This window comes from Medicago sativa, chromosome 7, assembly GCF_051527215.1.
Source record: "Medicago sativa cultivar Bolivia chromosome 7, Bolivia_mono, whole genome shotgun sequence".
Lineage (NCBI taxonomy): Eukaryota > Viridiplantae > Streptophyta > Magnoliopsida > Fabales > Fabaceae > Medicago > Medicago sativa.
The window spans coordinates 10908339-10922840 of record NC_140755.1 but is presented as its reverse complement, the minus strand read 5'-3'; the positions used below and the strand labels follow the sequence as shown (position 1 = coordinate 10922840).

The following is a 14502-nucleotide window of genomic DNA, read 5'->3' as shown; positions in this document are numbered from 1 at the left end:
TTCCAATTAGAAGTGACTATGATAGAAAAAAATCATAGCATTTCTATAGACAGAAAAATTCCATCTTTAATGTTTACCATTTCAGGCGTGTTTCTAACATACCCAATCGCCTAATGGATTAATTTAGAGTTTATCTTATTGGGTTAGAATCAATATAAAAAGGACCCCTTACTCTCTAATTGGATGCACAATTTCAAAGTTAGAACCAATTACTTTTGAATTTTTTTGGTTTTCTAGTATTGTGTGTGTTTCTTCATTCAGGTATAATTTCAAAGCCTAGTCTTTGTTATTGTTATTAGTTGTTTTTAATTTTGAGTTTGAACGATTGTAATTTACTTTGTTTCTGTTTTTTTTTACTGAGCGTGTAATGGATAAGTTGGTTTAAAGGGATCAAGTTAGTTTTTTTTTGTTCTTTATGTTTGAATTGAGATTTTATTTTCGATCATTTTTTAGGGATGATTTTACTATTTGAAGAGATGTTAAAACTCGCAGATGGTTTTGAATGATTTTTTTCGGGGTGTTGTAGATGATTGTTGGATTACTTGGATGCCAACAGTGTTGGGATGTCAGTAATTCTTAATGATGCATTTAAACTTTAAATTTATGCTTAAAAAAATCACAAAGGTGTGTGGTTTTGTATAATTATTTATTTAAATTTGAGAAAAATATTGATACAATTTCTTTGGTTGGGAATGGTGAATGGTGCATGCAAGACCTTGTTTGTTTTAAATTTTGATTAAGTCAAGTACGATTTTCTTTTTCTAAAGAGTTATTATCTTTTATATTGTAAAATTCATTTACCATGACTAGAGATGCCCCTGAGAAGAACATGTACAATTTCTTGAGTGTTGGATAGGCATCATTTTTTTTCCTGTTACTATTGTCAATTTAGCGTAATTTCTTTATCGCATTTTATTTTTTTGTTTTAATCATGTTTTAGGCATGGTTTTTATGCTTTTATTCTTTAACTTCAATAATTAGTAAATATCAGTTTTGTTGGTATGTCTAATCCTTTCATGGATGCTAGATGGTGAAAATGATGATGGATTTCTTGAGAACTCATACTAGTTTTTCTTAAGAAACTTTTTCTACACAACTTTTTTTTATGAGTGAGTGGGAAATGCATTAAGCTTTTTGGGGACCATAGAAATATTTGTAGAAATAGATTTGTTTTGTTTGAAACTAGATGCCAACAAAGGCCACTTCAATATACTTTATGAGTATGAGTTTACTTGGATTGTCTTATGTAGAATTGTAGAGCATGAATGTCCACATTTGGCATTCTAGTAAATTTGTAGTAATGCAACAATATGATGTTGAGGCAACCTTTAAACTCAGCTTTAATAATGACAAAAAGAAAACTCTGCTTTAGTATTATATTCCATTATGATATGTTTGTACTGTTCGAATAATACATTTGCAATTGTTAAAATTTACTTGTTTTGCCGTCAAGGGAATGCTCTTACTGACTAACAATTTATCTTTATTATTCTACGAACATTATATTATTATGGTGAGCATATGATGATTTCTACTATTTCAATATTTTTAAATATTTTAAACATCCAGGGACTGCCAAATATTTTCGTTGCTCAAGGTCTAGTAGCAAAAATGGAAGAGAAACCCTCAAAAGCATTGGGTGGAGTTTCACTCAATCAAAAGCGAAAGAGGGATGCCCAATGTGTTGCACGTCGGACTGGAGTTTCGGCACCAACAAGTGTGGTTGATAAACAAATGACATTGGCTAGAGATGTATGCAAACCAGATGATTCTTGTCCTGATATTTCCAAGTCATTGGTTAGTTATTATTTGAACTATAAGAAAAGTGGGATACCAAAACATTTGATGTTCTATAAAAATGGTAGATGGATTGACTATCCAGAGGATGTTGTTGACTTGGTTAAGAAAGATTTCAAAACTAAGAAGGCATTTGTAGAGGTAGAGTTAGATGGCCAGGAGGTTGTGCTAGACTTTTTGCATATGTATCATGTGGATCTAAAAACGTGTTTGCAACAACCCATTGCTTGGGTTGATGAGGAAGGGAATTGCTTTTTCCCTAAAGTTTTAGTTGGTTCTACTGAAGAACCTCATAATATAAGGGAGCGGGAGGGTGAAGAAAGTCATGATACGAAAGATCCAAGAGAAGATGGATCCAGGTTGAGGAAGTATAGTCGAGAGTGTAATGCTGCAACTAAGAATGTAAAAGCTGACGGTCATGCTATCACTACCAAAATGGGAGTTGGATTTCTTTCTATAGCTAATAAGCAAGATTTAGATTATTATACTGAATCTTTATATGGAAAATTGGATGTGGATTCTGTCCAGAAGATGTTTCTTAAAGGAATGGGTTCTTTTGGCATCAACGAGTCTAATATTGTTGAGATTTATCGCAACTCGGGAAGGTTAATGCAAACACGACTGCAGTTATTCCAGAAGCAAGCTAATATCACAAATGGAGTTCGAGGGGATGCTAATGTTCGATATGCGTGGCTTGCTTGTTCTAAAAAGGAATTGTCAACAATGATGGAATTTGGACTTAGTCATTATGAGCTATCTCCGTCCAGATGCGTATATGGCTTTGGTGTTCATCTTGCAGCTGTTACCTACCCTTCCCTCTGGTTAGTTATTATATGATCAACATTGAACCTCATACATTTTTATTGTTATTATTGTTGTGGTTGTTGTTGTTGTTGTTGTTGTTATTGTTGTTATTGTTGTTGTTGTTGTTGTTGTTGTTGTTGTTGTTGTTGTTATTATTATATCAAGGATTATTCTGTTGGATTTCTCAGAGGATTTAGTTTTCCCATGTTCACAGTTCACTTTATTGTGATGTCGACGAAAAGGGAATTAAGCATATGCTTCTATGTCGTGTCATAATGGGGAACATGGAGCTTCTTCATCCTGGCACTAATCAACTTCGTCCAAGTGGTTGCGAATACGATAATGGGGTGGATGATGTTCAATGCCCAAAGTGCTATGTGGTGTGGAACATGAATATGAACACACACATTTATCCAGAATTCATTGTTAGCTTTAAGCACCCTTTGGTTTTTGAAGGTAATGTAATGTAATGTAATATAATGTAATGTTCCTTTAGTATTTCTTTCAATAATGGAAAAGTCTTCTTGATCATGACACATGATGTTTTTTTTTTTTGTTTTGTAACAGGAAATTTTTGTTCAAATGAGTGTAAGAGAAAAGGTTGTCAACATTCTACAGTGGGCACTGTAAGCTTTTTCTTGAGTTTTGCTTCTTATGTTTTTCTAGTTTTCTATGTAAAAGGCAATGTTATCACCAAATTTTTTTAAATGTTTTTAAAATCTAACAATGATTTCTTTAGTTTACAGCTTTCCATTCTAATATTTCTTTTATCTTATGATTTTAACCCATTCATGTGCAACATTTTGTGGCATTCATCTTTTGAGATTCATCTTCTGGTTTTAATCCTATACTTATTTTGTTTTATTACTTTTATCCAAACAATTTTGGTTTGTGGGATGCCTTAGGTAAAAGCTACTAGTGTTCCTGCTAACATCAGAAGAACTCCAAATTCCGCCAGGCTGTCTTTACCCATGCCTTTTTCCGTGCTTTTATCTTCCATGAGAAACATTGTTCCTTCTCATACCATGTTTCTTATTGATGCCCAATACGCGTTGTTGATGGTATGTAAATGATGTCCAATTTATGCCTATGTCTTAAATAGTAAAATATCACTAATGTATCACGTCGTGCTTGTGCAGACAAGGAAGATTACTTGTGCTGATTTTGTGTCGAAGTTGAGATCGGTTGTTGGAAACAATGTACTGAAATCTGCAATGTATAATGTTGTATCCAAGGTTCTGAATTTATTTAATTTTCTATAAGTTTATTTGGTTTGAAGTACTATATATCTTTTGATCTTGTCTCGTATCTACCCATTAAAATTACTTGAAGTTGTAGTCACTAATGTTATGCTTAACTTTTGTATTGTGTAATCATATGATCTATCTCTTGCAATTTGATTATGCATCCTAATGTTTAGTTGGCTTCTTGCAGAGACCACCAGGTGGTGGATCGAATGGCTCAAACGTTAAGCAAGAATGAGACTTTAAAATGAGGAGGCAGAGATCTTTCACTTCGATTTATCTATTGTCAACATAAAGTTGTGACATTGTTTTCTTCTAGGAGATTTTTTTTAATTTCATTTTATATATCATCTAATTTTTAGTTTTGAACTGGAACTGTAGCACATTGTTTTATCTTGGTTTTTCGGATGTCAAACATTGATTAAGTTTGAACCTTTTTAACCTTTGATATCTCATTTTTTCTTGGGAAGGGAAAAATAAGAAAAACCCTTGAGAATCGAGGTCCGGGAGTTGTTTTCGCTACGGGAAGGTGTTAGGCACCCATAACGACTATAGTATCCTATAGGAACCATCTTTACTTTCTACGCGCGCGCTTTATTTTTAGATGCTATTTGAAAAGTGATATTTACACCTAAAGTTTACTAAGCCAAGAATTGGAGGGAGAAGAAGATGTTTGAATTTTTATTTTATTTGAATTGAAGGAATATTGGTTCCTTGCCTACGTACCCTTTTAAGGGATCAAATCCACCGTAGTTCTCTTCCGAAAAATGTTTTTTTTGTTTTTGTTGGTTGATTTTAAGTTTGAAAATGGAATTTTGAAGAATGAGAGAGAGAGGCCTCAAGGGCATAAGATTGGAAAAGAGTGAGGTGGAATTAGTTATTTTGCAAAAGAAGTCTAAGTATGATTAAAATTCATTAAGATTTTTATTTAAGAAAATAAAGGGAAAATCAATGGGATTTTGATCCCAAAGTTTATTTAGAAAATGATTTGAGTGATGTTGTTCATATTTTTTTTTGAAAAAAAGAGAATTTTTGTCTAAGTTTCAAGGCTCCTAAACATACATCTAGGCATACATTCCCTAAACATACATCTAAAGTATCCATGTGATGTGTGTGCATGTGTCGGTGCTTGTGTCGGTGTACATTGTTAGAGTCCATTGTCCTTTACATATGCCCTAGTTTACATTCTATGGTCTTGCAAGAAATGAAAAGCATAAGGTAAAGTACAAGAATTCCTAGGTTTTACATTCTAACTTTTGCATGAATTTTAAAGTGTAAGAAAATAAAGACCAAGAATATAAGATGGAGGATGAGATGCTTATGGAATGCATGAAACATGGAGTAAAGTGGTTAGTAGCATAAGGCATAATAGAATGGAAATTATAAGCAAAAGAATCACTAAAAACTTGACAAAAAGTGATAAGATCCTTAACCTAAAAGTAGTAAAGATATGCCTAAAGTTTATCATAACATCAAAACAAGTATATGACCTATAATTCTCACACCATGACAATTTTCTAAAGGCTTTATTACAATCAATAATGTGAGGATTATAAGAACACATTCAAGTCAAGAATTATGATATGTTTAGACATATTTGGCACTTTATCTTCACAAACAAACATTAAGTTGCCTTGTAAAGCAAGTAATTAACCACACATATTCACATACAGCAAGAAGCATATTCAAACAGTGACAAATCAATCCCCAATCCCCACATCCCAACTCACAAGCATACACTAAAAATTGGAGTCAAGATTATGCATATTTTCACAAGTTCTTAACCTAAAATTCAAGAAACAAAGCAACACACAACATATTATTTTTTTGTCCATTTTTATATGTCAAAATATCCTAAGTAACAAGTTTTAAATGTCAAAAATTAATCACACAAAAATTCACACAAGTTTTAGAAATTTTTAACACAATTTTAGCAAAAAAAACTAACATTAATTGAATTAACAAAGCACAAAAATATTTCCACACAATCTAATCAAGATTCAATATGCAAGCAGCATCAAAATTCAATCAAAATAACAAGAAAGACACTCACAATTTTTTTGGAATTTTTTCATGCAATTTTAAGCCAACAGTGGTGAAAACATCAATTAATAGTGTTAACATAGCAAGAAAATAGGTAAAACGAAACCCAGTACAGAAAACAGGCCCAAGCCCACACACATATGGATCCTGGATCACAAGGGAGCTTGTGGAACGTAGGATTGCTCCAGGAAAGCTAACCCTAGATCTAACGGTGGAGATTCAAGGCCCAGGGGTGAACCAGACTGGTTCAAATGAACCGGTTCGGTTCACCCTCCTATAAAGCATGAGGACCGGTTCAAACCATTCATTTTCACTTCTCTTTCTCTCTCTTTCTCTCAGGTTATTTCGTTCTTTCTTCTCTCTTACCTGGAAACCCTAATGGCGTTGGAAAACATGATGAAATGACGAAGAACACGCCGTTGCCTTCAAGAACGACGGAATCATCGTCTTCTCCGATGAGACAGAAGGATTCCATCCGTTCTTGCTCTTATCTTTTTCGAAACTGATGCTTAACGTGTATTCTTCGTCATTTCTTGTTACTTGTTCTAGATCTACTCACATCGCACCAAAACGAACGCAAACGTAGATGAAAATGCAGATGAAGGTAAGATTGGGGGAAGAGTTTACCTGAGATTCAATCGGAGGCAAAAATGAATGAAAATCCACAGAAAACTTCGCGTAAGCTTCGAATCTTCCTGGTAAGTGTTCGTTGTTGTTGAAAACCGAAAATAAATCGGTTACAACCTTCTTCTTCTTCTTCTCTAGCGTGAAACGAGCTTCGTGATCGTGTTTGAGCTTGTTACAGTTTGTAACGAGCTCACACTTGAATTGCGAGGATCTTGCTGGCTTTTGGGGGTTTTTGCAGTTCTATGATGTGAATTTCGAAACGAATTTCTGAGAACTGATTCTAATTCGTATTGAATCTGTGAAATTGATGAAGAATTTGTTGATTTTCGTTTGTTTTGGTGAATCTAGAAACAGCTAGGGTTTGGTGATGATGATTCGGTTATGGATGTTCTTGATGAACTTCAACGTGTTCATCATTTTTCTGTGTTCTTGATCTGTTTTTGGTGGAGAGAGAAATTGTGAACGTGTTTGTGATGAGTTGTCACAGAATGAATGGGTCTTGTGATGACTTGGCCTTTTATAGGCTGACACTTGTGCACTCTTGAACCAATGGCTTGCTGCCACGTGGACCTGGACTGTAACTAACTCTTTGGTCTGATCTGCAATTGATTAAAACTTGAGGACCAAATTGCAATTATGGAAAAAGGACTAAAAAACAAAAATTTGAGACTTAAAGGACTAGAATGCAATTATTAAAAAATTTAGGACTAAAATGAAAATTAAAAATAATATTGAATTAAAATTGGTAAATGGAAAATAACGTAAAGTGAAACGATTCAAAAAACAAAATGGACTAAAACGAACCCACTACATAAATGAGATACTTCAAAGTAACCTCTCTCTGCCAAAATTTCGTGTGAAATGACCAAAATGCCCCTAGGGACTAAAATGGCTCAAAATGACTCAGATGCAAGTTTTGAAATGGGTTTTAACATGGAATCGAAACAAAGGCTCATACAACAAATTAAAAAGACTCAGAGACAATTTTTCAGAGATTAAACAGAGTTTTGACACTGGAAATGACTAAAATGCCCTTGAGGACTAAACTGACTCAAAATGTCTCAGATGCAATTTTTTTAAAAGGGATTTTGACATGAATTAAATCAAGGACTTATACAAACAACTTGAAATGACTCAAGGACAATTTTCAGGGATTAAAATGAAGTTGGACACATGAAATGACTAAAATACCCCTTTGTTATGAATTTTGCAAATAATATTGAAATAAAGTGCAGAGAAACATGCAATTGATCAGAGACAACTTCAAAATGACTTAGAAAATCCTTTGGATGGTTTTAAAATGTAAGAAAACATAGACAAATTCACAATTGAAAAGATTTTTTTTTAAAGCTAAATTGGGGGATAAAGCAGAGTAAAATATCAGTGTAAAACAATAGCAAATTGGCAATCTTTCAAGAGTAATAGACATATATCAAAGATGAAAAAATATTCTGAGCAAGTATTTTTAGGTCCAAAATTAGGGTATAACACACATGTTTGATTCTAGAACTTGTAGTGGTTTATGTTGAAATGTCTACTGATCATATGTACTCAAACCTGTTTATGAGATTTTGGTGTCGTAAGAGAAAACTAAAATTTGGGCCGTAACTAATAAGCATTTTAAAAAAATTGAATTCCCAAAGTGTAAAAGTCATTTACTTGAAGATAATACTTTTTAGGCTTAAACGCACTTGTGGCCCCCTAACTTTGCAAAAGTTGCGATTTTGGCCTTCTATTAAAAAAAACCACTTTCCAACCCCCTAAGTTTTTCTCTTTTGAAATATTCAAGCCCCCTTGATTTTGACTGGGTCAACGCCCATGTGGCGCCTCACTTAAGTGAGTTGGATGTCACGTGTGTAATTTTTTAATTAAAATAAATATAAAAAAGCACATGTGTATTTCTTTAATTTAAAAATAAAATAAAATAAAATGGAGAAGGAATGAACACGTGACTCTCCCCCCCCCCCCCCCCCCCCTCTCTCTCTCTCTCTCTCTCTCTCTCTCTCTCACACACACAATCTTACTTCTACTCCAACTCTCAAACTTATTAATGGGTGAAGAAAGAAATTCCCAACAAGGGCTTTTTGTTTTCGTCACCTTCTCTCTTTTCCGCCCACCCTTTCTTCAAACTGCGTTGTTTCTCTCTCTTGCTCTAGATCAACAACGAGCATAACACAATTCTCCTTTTTTTTCCAGTCTTTTTCTGTTTCAAATTTCATAACTGAATGATCCATAACCAATTATTTATTTGGTGCTGGTTCTATAATAATAATATTAATCTTCCAATCACATTTTTTTTTGGGATGTAAATCATCACAGAAGGATCTAGAAGAAATAGAGGAGGAGATAGCTTTGTTATATTTATGTATTGTGTTGTGTTTCTAGATTTTTTAGTTGAAGAATGATGAATATCTTGTTGAAGGAGATGATATCATGGTGTGAGTGTGTGTGTGTTTTAATAGGGAATCAAAATCGCAGCTATGGAAAAATTAGGGGTCCAAAGTGCATTTAAACCTACTTTTTATTAAGTTAAATAATAAAAACATCGTACTTCATACAAAAAACAATACCTACGAGAATATCCAACTCCTCATACAAAACAGTTTCTACAAGAATTTCTATATGCAAAAGTCACTAACAATTATTTCTACATCAATATGTTCTATCATATATTTCTCAATACATAAAATGGCTAGAGCATTGAACTTTTCTTGTGCAATTGATGATCTAAAGTAGTTTTTGAACAACTTTAACTTCGAAAAAATTCATTTTGCAGATGCGGCAATTATTGACATAGTTATGAGAATTTAATAAGAAATTGAAACATTTGAATAAAACTTGTGGCTTTGACAAACTCAAGAAATAATTTAACATTGTCAAAGGAAAAACAAGAATATGAAAAATGTCTAAAGAGCCCGTCTATAGGAAATTTGATATTCAATTTTCCAATAGCCATTTTTAATTAAAATGTATCTCATTTTAGCATCAACAATATCCCAATTTCTAGGATTATACATATCAAGGAGAGATGAAGTGGTCGTCGGTACCTAAATCAACATTTGAGACATCAAGAACATTATCATTGTCATTTACAGGTTTGTCATCATTCAAATTTTTATTAAATTGTTCAAGATTATCTTCTTTTAGTTATGAAAATTCAATAAGAAATTGAAACATTTGAATAAAATTTGCGGCTTTGACAAACTCAAGAATTTAACGTTTTCTATAGAAAAATAAGAATATGAAAAATGCCTAGAGAGTGTATGAAATGTGATTCTCCAATAGGCCCTTTTTAATTAAAATGTGTCTCATTTTAGCATCAAGAATGCCCCCAAATTCTAGGATCATAGATATCTAAAGGAGAGAAGAAGTGGTCATCGATGCTTAAATCAACATTTGAGACATCAAGAACATTATCATGGTCATTTATGGAATTATCATCATTCAAAATTTTTATCAAATTGCACAAATAATATTGATTTAAACTTTAATGGTGATTCGCCGTTATTGAAGAATCCATATTGGTGAATGTTAGAGAAAGATGAGATACGGTTAAAGCTTAGCCGTTCTTTAAAAAGAATTTTTATTTTATTTTAATTTTTATAATTTTTGTAGGAATTTTTTTTTAGAATTATCAATGAAAATAATGAACAAAACAATAATAAACATAATAATATCATTTGAAGATAATAAAAAAAAAAAAATAAAGGGTTCAGGGACCAATACCAATGTAAAGAGACCAACATAACTTTATTTATATTTACAATAAAGGGTTAATTAAGTTTTTAGTCCCTATAAATATTCAGAATTTTGTTTTTCGTCCCTACAAAATAAAATCGCACTTTTTAGTCCCTATAAACTTTTTCATCAGCATTTTTAGTTCCTATAAAAAATTTCCATTAGCATTTTAGTCCCTGTAAAAAATTTCCATCAACATTTTTTGTCCCTAAAATGCTTAAGGAAAAAATGTCACAGGGACAAAAAAGTGTGATTTTATTTTGTAGGGACTAAAAACAAAACTGTGAATATTTATAGGGACTAAAAACTTAATTAACCCTACAATAAACTTACTTTCTAGTTCATATTTGCAACACTAATCTTTTTTGTTGACATTTTTTGTGTTCAAACGCTCACTACCACACAATATTGCAGGGTATTTTTAGCAGTTATATTTTTATTCATGTTTGCAACTTAATTTTAACAAAATAATCATACTACATATAATTGACATTGCACAATTATCAAATCACTTTCACGTGCCGTCTATTTTCCTTCTCAGTAATGACTCAGATGAAGAAAATACTATCAGGAAATCTCATACAGAAAAAGGTGCCATCCAGCATTTCCTCAAGTGAATCACGATTCATCTATTCTCCTGTAAGAGTATTTCTAAGCAGAATATGTAATCCTCAAGCCCATTTTTTGAGCAAGCCAAGATCGGTCTGGTTCTGGGGTCGATGAAGGATACATGATGAACTGCTCTGCTTCTTCATCCACCAATTCTCTACACCAATTTGCTCGATTTAATGGACAGCAACCAGGTCTAAAACACCTGTATGTAGTTACAACATAATTACTTAAAACACTGCACAAGAATTTGAGATACCACCAACTACAACCTTTACTCCTAACCGGAATGAATCTTCAATGAAATTATGATTTATTTAAGCACCTAATTAAGCACTTATGATATCATATCAGTAATCTATTTGTAAAATTCATTTGTAAAATTCATTAGGATCGATCCAAAATAGCACATGAGAAAATCCTATGATACCTAATGAATTTTACAAATAGACAATATGCTATTTTGGATCGATCCAAAATAGCACATGAGAAAATCCACTTGGCATAACATAATTGGTTGAGGTAAATGACACTTGGTTAGTGATCCTAAAATCAAGGAACCTTCAGTTGTGTATAAATAGTGAAAAAGAGGATCAATAGGGGTATGAAAGAAAAATGATGAAAGTCTTTCCTCTCTCCCTTTGGTACTCTCTAGTAGAGTAATTTCTTCTATCTCTTGGGTTCTCCCAACCAAATCTCACGACTGTTGCGAATATGATAAAAATAGGTATCGGCGATCAAAGAGACAGATTAATTTTTTCTATTGAGTGGTTAAACAAGTCTAGTGACAGAATTAAAGACAGTGTAAGAGAACAATGCAGGAAGTGGAAGAGCTTGGTATTTCGATCCTTCAAGAATCAAGATTTGTATTCTCGGCGACAATCTCTGCTGCAAGCACATGACACACTAATGTTTTTCTCTTTCTTTCTTAAATCATGATTTGCTTGTGTTTCTATTAGTAACAAGAAGATTTTAGAACTTTTACTATCTAATAGTTGGAAGCTTCAGTGTGCAGCATTTCTTGGACTTTGAGTAAAATGCTATAATACTGGAAATGATTCCTTATTAATATTAACTCATTTTGTTCCTGAAAATTTACATGAAAGTATAACTGTGTAATGGTAGTGATGAAAAACAAATCACACACTGTTCAATCTTCTGATGGATCGTATTCCCTTATGCAGCTTCATGGAGTGGACGATAACGTAAGCAAGAGCAAGAAAATTTAGTGTAACATGTCTAAAAGGATGAACATGAACAGGTATTATTAGCATCATTGTTCCAGTCCTGGTTCTTGCCATCGTCTTGATTTTGTAAGCGCTTCGCCTATGTTTGGTAACAAGAAACTAAAGAAGAGAGAAAAATGAAGTGAAAAAGGAAAGTCTCGTTATTGAATGAATGAAATGATACAAGGTGTACACATTTATTTATAGACTAATGAGAGTCTATTGTAGCTATCATACTCTAATCATATGCTAGTACTACTCATATAACTAACATAACAGAAAGCACAACTGGCATATTCAAGTTACTTGCTTCTCAAGTAACTTCTTCTTCTTCATTAGTGACATTACTTGCATCGCAAGTAATCTCCTTTTTCTCTTTATGTTGTAACAGCCTCCCACAAGCTGGAGCTTGGTATATGTCTACCATGCCAAGTTTGGACAATAGAGTAAATAAAGGTTTAGGATGCAATGGCTTAGTGAAGAAATCTGCTGCTTGTTCTGCACTTGAGACTGGAAGAGGCTTAATGGTTCCATCTTGTACCTTTTCTCTTACAAAATGACAATCTATCTCCAAGTGTTTGGTCCTTTCATGAAACACTGGATTTGCTGCAATATGTAAGGCACTTCTGTTCTCACAATACAGTACAGGAAGTTTGGTATTGTGGATCTTTAAATCTTTGAGAAGATAAATCAGCCACTGCATTTCACAAGCTGCAGCTGAGAGTGCTCTATATTCAGCTTCACTTGAATACCTGGACACTGTGCTTTGCTTTTTGGTGCGCCATGATATTAGAGAAGAACCAAGGAAAAAGCATAAGCATGTTATAGATCTTCTTGTGACAACACAACCTGCCCAATCTGCATCTGTGAACCCTAAAAGTAGTATATGTGATGACTTAGGGAAAAATAAACCTTTGCCTGGTGAATTCTTCAAGTATCTAATCACCCTACATGCTGCATTATAGTGAGTTTTGGTTGGTGCAGACAGAAATTGACTAAGTTGTTGAACTACAAAACAGATATCTGGTCTTGTGTTTGTCAGGTATATCAATCTGCCTACAAGTCTTCTATATGAGTAAATGTTTTCATAGGGTTGCCCCCCATCATGGTGCAGCTTGACAGAAGGATCCATAGGTGTGGAAACAGGTTTGGAGCCTAATAAACCAGAGTCATTGAGCAAATCTAAGCAGTATTTCCTCTGAGAAACAGAAATACCAGTGCTTGAATAAGCAACTTCAAGGCCAAGAAAATATTTCAGTTGACCCAAATCCTTGATTTTGAAGGATGCATCAAGTAAATGCTTGACTCTTGTGATTTCTGGCAAAGAATTTCCAGTTAGGATAATGTCATCAACATATATTAACAAGGTAGTGAATGTATCATCGGAAGCATTCACAAAGAGAGTGTGATCTGCAGAAGCCTGAGTATATCCTTGCTGGGTAAGAAACAGGGTTAACTTTTCATACCAGGACCTGCTGGCCTGCTTCAAGCCATAAAGGGATTTGTTTAACTTGCAAACTTGATTAGATTTAGAAGTATGAACACCTTGTGGAATCTGCATATACACATCTTCATGTAAATCACCATGCAGAAAGGCATTATTCACATCAAGTTGGTGTAGGAACCAATCATTGATTGAAGCCAAAGCAAGAAGCAGTCTAACAGTGGTGATTTTTGCTACTGGTGAAAAGGTTTCAAAATAATCAAGACCCTCAATCTGACTGTACCCTTTAGCAACCAGTCTAGCTTTGTACCTCTCAATGGTGACATCAGAATGATATTTGATTTTGAACACCCATTTGCTCCCTATAGGTTTGACTTTGGGAGGAGAATCAACTAATGTACAAGTACCATTCTTTACTAAAGCCAGTATCTCAGTATTCATAGCCTCAACCCAATGCTCAGATTGCATAGCCTCTTCATATGATTTGGGCTCAGTGTGGGAAGTGACAGATAGAGTAAAATGTGCTTGTGAAGAAGAAAGAAAATGAGAAGAAGTAAAATCAGACAAAGGATATAAACTACCTGAAGAAGAGGAAGTTGGTTGATCCTTGAAGGAGTTACAAACATAATCTTGAAGCTTAGCAGGAACAGTTTTGACTCTTGCAGACCTTCTAAGAGCAGGCTCAACATCATCTATAGGATCAAGTAAATTAGGTATAGAAGGGTTTTGAATAGGAGAGGGAGAATCATTATGATTGATAGCAGGAATAGGGAGAGAATCAGAGAAAGAATCCTGATGAGAATACTCTACATGTGGAACAAAAGCAGACAAACTATCAGAAGCAGAAGTAGAAACAGAAGGATGAGAAAGTGGATTTGTAGAAACATTTTTATAAGGCAAAACATGTTCATAAAAAACAACATTTCTGGAAATGAAAATTTGCTTAGACTGTAAGTCAAAGAGAACAAAA

The 14502-nt window shown here is 33.6% G+C and overlaps 1 pseudogene across 1 annotated transcript; it reads left to right on the top strand.

The window, feature by feature from the left end:
• The first annotated feature begins 1588 nt into the window (after window positions 1-1588).
• Window positions 1589-4159, top strand: LOC146904192 (inactive poly [ADP-ribose] polymerase RCD1-like; annotated as a pseudogene). Its single transcript, XR_015018593.1, has 5 exons — window positions 1589-2618; window positions 2816-3057; window positions 3169-3227; window positions 3507-3836; window positions 4036-4159. The product of XR_015018593.1 is annotated as an inactive poly [ADP-ribose] polymerase RCD1-like (transcript).
• Window positions 4160-14502: the final 10343 nt, after the last annotated feature.